Consider the following 5,087-nt stretch of genomic DNA (forward strand, 5'->3'; position numbering starts at 1 on the left):
GCAGCCCTGGAGTGCCAGAGGCTCGTGATATCATGGCCGCTCCCCGCTCGTGAGGTCATGGCCTTGCCCCCTCAGTGCAAGTCTATGGGAGGGGGCGTGATGGCCCCCTCCCATAGACTTGCATTGAGGGGGCATGGCAGTGACATCACAAACGGGGCGTGACCGTGACATCACGAGCCTCTGCCCCACATCACCAGTCATCTGGCAAGGAGCGAAGTTCACTCCGTGCACCGGATGCTTGGGGTGGATAGGGGATAAGATGTCTAGGGGCAGAGTACCCCTTTAAAGTGAAGCTCCTGTTTCAGAAATAAGTAAAAAACTAAATAAATAAATAAATAAATAAATGTATAAAATAATAATAAAATAAATAGCCAATAAATAAATAAATATGTTCAATGGTAAATGTAATAACATCTAAAGTTACTTTCTCTAATTTTTTATATTTATAATATATCCAAATATGTTTGGGTTGCAGCTTTGAACTCAGGTTCAGAGGTATGCATAGGGGGTGCAGAGACAGGTGCTGGTACCTCAATAAAGCCACAATACAGATTGTGCATAGGAGTCCAAAAGCCTCAAGGTATAACTCTGTCTGTACCCACTTATGGTTTCTGTTCTTAACATCGTCAAGCTAGATATGACATAAGGATTTGAAAAGGGATTCCAATGAGTCTGGACTGATCCTAATCACTTGAGGTTTATCAAGCTTATTTTTTTTTTTTTTTTTTTTTTACCTTAACGCCAAACAGGGCAGCAGTAAGCAGGAACTTCCACTAATCAGTATGGTCAGGGGCATAGCTAGAAACCACAGGGCCCCAATGCAAAAAATTATCCCTGGACCCCCTACCCCCCCCCCCTCTGCCATTTTATTACTGGTTAATGACCAAGGACATGTATACACGTCCCTGTCCCGTTAACTGTGCATGGCGCAGACTCCCGACTCGAGCCTGCGTCGTGTCCACTATCCAAAGGGACCTTTAAACAGTCCCTAGTGGTCCAATGGAGTGGAACTCCTCCCTGCAGCGAGATCGCGCGCGGGGGGGGGGGGGTTTGCGGCGGGGCGGGGGGGTCCGACCACTGCTGAGGTAGCCGGAGGGCTTACCTCTGCTGTAGTGCGGCCTATGGCTCTGTGAATGATAGAGCTTGGCTGGACAAGGCTTTATCACTCGAGCGCAGAGCACACAGATCAGTGTAGTTCTTTGAAACTACATTGATCTGCATGAAGAATCTAATGATTCCTCCTTAATGTCAAGTTTAAAAAAAGCACACCCATTAACCCCTTCCATTTTTAAAGTTTAAATCAGACCCCTTTTCCCAAATTACATATAAAAATATGTTAACACAATAAAAATTAACATAGGTGGTATTGCTGCATGCGTACATGTCTGAACTATAAAAATGTAATGTTAATGAAACTTTACGGTCAATTGTGTAAATGTAAAAAGATACCATAGTCCCAAATTGCATGTTTTTGGTTAATTTGTATAACCTAAAGAAATTTATAAAAAACGATCAAAAAGTCCAATGAAAAAAAGAATGGTACTGATAAAAACTATAGACCATGGTGCAAAAAAATGAGCCCTCATATATTCCTGTATACGAAAAAATTAAAAAGTTATAGGGGTCAAGGAGGACATTTTTAAACCTACTAATTTTTGTGCATAAAGTTATAATTTTTTAACAGAAGCAAAACAAAATCAAGCCTATATAAGTAGGGTATCATTTTAATCGTATGGACCTACAGAATAAAGATAAGTTGTAATTTTCACCAAGAAGTGCTCTGCGTAGAATCAGAAGCCCCAAAATTAAAAAAATGTTATTTAGCTCCACAAGTATTTTTTTTCTGGTTTCGGTGTAGATTTTGTGGTGAAATTATTGATGTCATTACAAAGTAAAATTGGTGGTGCAAAAAAGCCCTCATATTTGTCTGTAGGGGGAAAATTTGAATTATTAGAAGGTGAGGAGGAAAAAACAAAAGTTCAAAAATGAAAAAAAACTGTGGTTCTTAATGGGTTAAATAAATTATATAAAAAAATAAACATGAACATATGTAGTGTTGCCGCATGCATTCATGTTCAAACTATTAAAATATACTAATATAGGGTCACACCTAACAGTTTAGCAGCATATTTTTTGCTGCGGATCTGCCGATGACCCGACCCTATAGTGTGCCTCCAGCTGTTTTCCCAGGTGTCCTGCTTGCAGCAGCAATTTGTGTGGCTGCTCGTAGCAGCAGATTGCTGCTGCGAGCAGCACACAGGGGGAAAACAGCTGGAGGCACACTATAGGGCCAGGTCATCGGCAGATCTGCAGCATAAAATACACTGTGGATCAGTTACATGTGACCCTACCCTAATGTTAATCTGTACAAGATGATTTATGGTAATAAGTGAGGTTTCAACAATATATATATATTTTTTTAAAAGTTAAGACATTTACTGTAAGTCAGTGTTTTCCAACCATGGAGTCTCCAGCTGTTGCAAAACTACAACTCCCAGCATGCCCAGACAACCTTTAGCTGTACGGGGATGCTGGGAGTTATAGTTTTGTGTCTCCTGCAAAACTAAAACTCCCAGCATGCCCAAACAACCTTTGGCTGTCAGGGCATGCTGAGAGTTGTAGTTTTACAACAACTGAAGGCACTCTGGTTCGAAAACACTGGCTTCTGAGGTCACTTTGCAAAACTACCATGAACTGAGCGCAGGAGCTCCTGTGCTCACTCCATAGTAACGCCGTAAATGAACGCCGCAGAACTGTACCATTTGTTATGCGCTTTGGTTCAATCTTACCGGGTGGGATAGCAGGGTCGGCAGGCGGTTGGGCAGACAGACGGGCGGGCGGCTGGGCAGACAAACGGGCAGGTGGCTGGGCAGACAGATGGGCAGGCAGGGAAGACAGACGTGCGGCGGCCAGGCAGACAGACGTGCAGGCGGTGGGGTAAGACAGACAGGCGGGTGGACGAGTGGGCAGACGTGCGGGCAGGTGGATGAGCGGGCGGTCACTGTTGCGGGCAGACATGCTACACTGAGGAAGTAGGAGAAGGGCAGGGCTTCCTGGACTTGGCACCGTTTGTGCCCTGCCCCTCCTCCTCCACTTGAGGCGGCAAGGCAGGGGTGGGACAGTCATGGCGTGATGATGCTGCTGCGCTGTCCCCGCCTATCCCAGGTCCTTATGCCGCCATGCTGCCCCAGCCCCCAGGTCCTCATGCAGACTCCGCTGCTGCCGGACGGATGGACAGGTCTGGTAGCAGCAGCTGTCATACTGATTTATTAACCTGATGCCAGCATCGGCCATCATGTGAATGCGGCAAAGGCCCCCTGGCTAAGGTAACGGTAACCATTGCGACCTCTATAGCTAGGTGCCAGTATGACTAAGATCGCTTAGACGATTGAAACACATCCCTGCTGTTCACTCCTGTGTGTATTCTGTATCGGAAAATAAATATTTCTGCATTCGAGCTTCTGCTGCACTGGATATTCCTTTTCTCTTTATCAATTGCCTGCCAGCATTATCTGGGCTGGATCCGTGATGCGGCTAGTGGCGGCTAAGGGGTGAGCTGAAAGTACCTTCGCATTGTTCGACCTCTATAGCTACGCCACTGAGTATGGTTGATACTCACAGCCACACCCCTGAGTAAGCAACAAAGCGTATGTCTTTTACATGGTGTAAGGTTTCTATTTAGAATGAGGGGGGGATGTTAATGGGGTCAATTGATGGCTAACCCAATCCTAGGAAGGAATGATGAGGTGTTTTTTAGAGTACTTATGTCAGGGTGCCGCATATTTACAATGTCCTATGTTCCAAAGGGCGCCATATTTTAAGTTAAAGGGCAGGAGTGATTGTCTGCTAAAGACCAATTTCCTTTCATAAGTGTATGTGATTTGTATCATTTAAATCACTTCTAATTGTAGTATGGTGGATGATTTTCCAGAGCAAATTTTGCTATGTCAACAATTTAACAAAATAAGATATTTTAAAGGAGAGCTTATGACGCGGCTATCCAAACTTTCCGGGCATGCTGGGAGACACACTGTTTGGAAAACCCTGGCTTATGAGATGTATGTCAAATAACAGTAAAGCCAGACAAGATGTAAAAGATATTTTATATTGAAAAATGTTAAAACTGTTATGACCAGTAAATCTGAGTAAGAGGACAAGACCAAAAAATATGATAAAGTCAACCTATATCACCTAGATTTCTTTTTGTATTTTTTTTCCCAAAAGGTAGTTTTCCATGGTATTCAATAATTTGGCTCTTTTTACAAGGTTTTGCTGTTTTTACGACTGCTCTGAGCTGTGGGTTTTTTCAGAGCTCTAATTCACCAATTTTTATGTGGAAAAGTAAAATACATAAAATATTTAGGGATTTTTCGGATATGTCAGGGGCACGCCCATTTTATGGCAGCCACACCCATTTTTTTCAACGGTCACACCCCTTTTTCAGCTTTTCTGAGTAAATTGGAGTTGGATAAGTTCTTTGGAATTTTTGTCCGCAAGATCAGGTGATATAAACATAAGCCCTTTTGTTTCCATAAAAGCAATGAGATTAAAGGAGTACTCCGCCCTAGACATCTTATCCCCTATCCAAAGGATAGGAGATAAGATGTCTTATTGCGGGGGTCCCGCCCCTGGGAAACCCGCGATCTCTGTGCAGCACCCAGCAGTCATTTAGAACGCCACGCCCATCATGACATCACACCATGCCCCCTCAATGCAAGTTTATGGAAGGAGGCGTGACGGCTGTCACGCCTCCTCCCATAGATTTACATTGTGGGGGCATGACATGATGTCATGAGGGGGCGTGGTCATGACGTCATGACCTCCGCCGTCTGCTCCAAGTGTTTGGAACAAAATGTTCTGAACGCTGGGGCAGCAGAGTACCACTTTAAAGAAATAGCTATTTTTAGTGCACCTATGGGAACATTAAATTTTTTTATATTATGTAAAAAGCCATTTGTTTTGTTAAAAGAGTGCAACTATTTTAAACCAGCATTTGTGAGAGGAGCCAACGATGAAGGAGGGGAATAGGGCCAAAGTGAGGCACATCATTAGGAATGTTAATCTACTGGGTATAAGCAATGGTCTTC

Source organism: Hyla sarda, chromosome 8 (genome assembly GCF_029499605.1).
Source record: "Hyla sarda isolate aHylSar1 chromosome 8, aHylSar1.hap1, whole genome shotgun sequence".
Lineage (NCBI taxonomy): Eukaryota > Metazoa > Chordata > Amphibia > Anura > Hylidae > Hyla > Hyla sarda.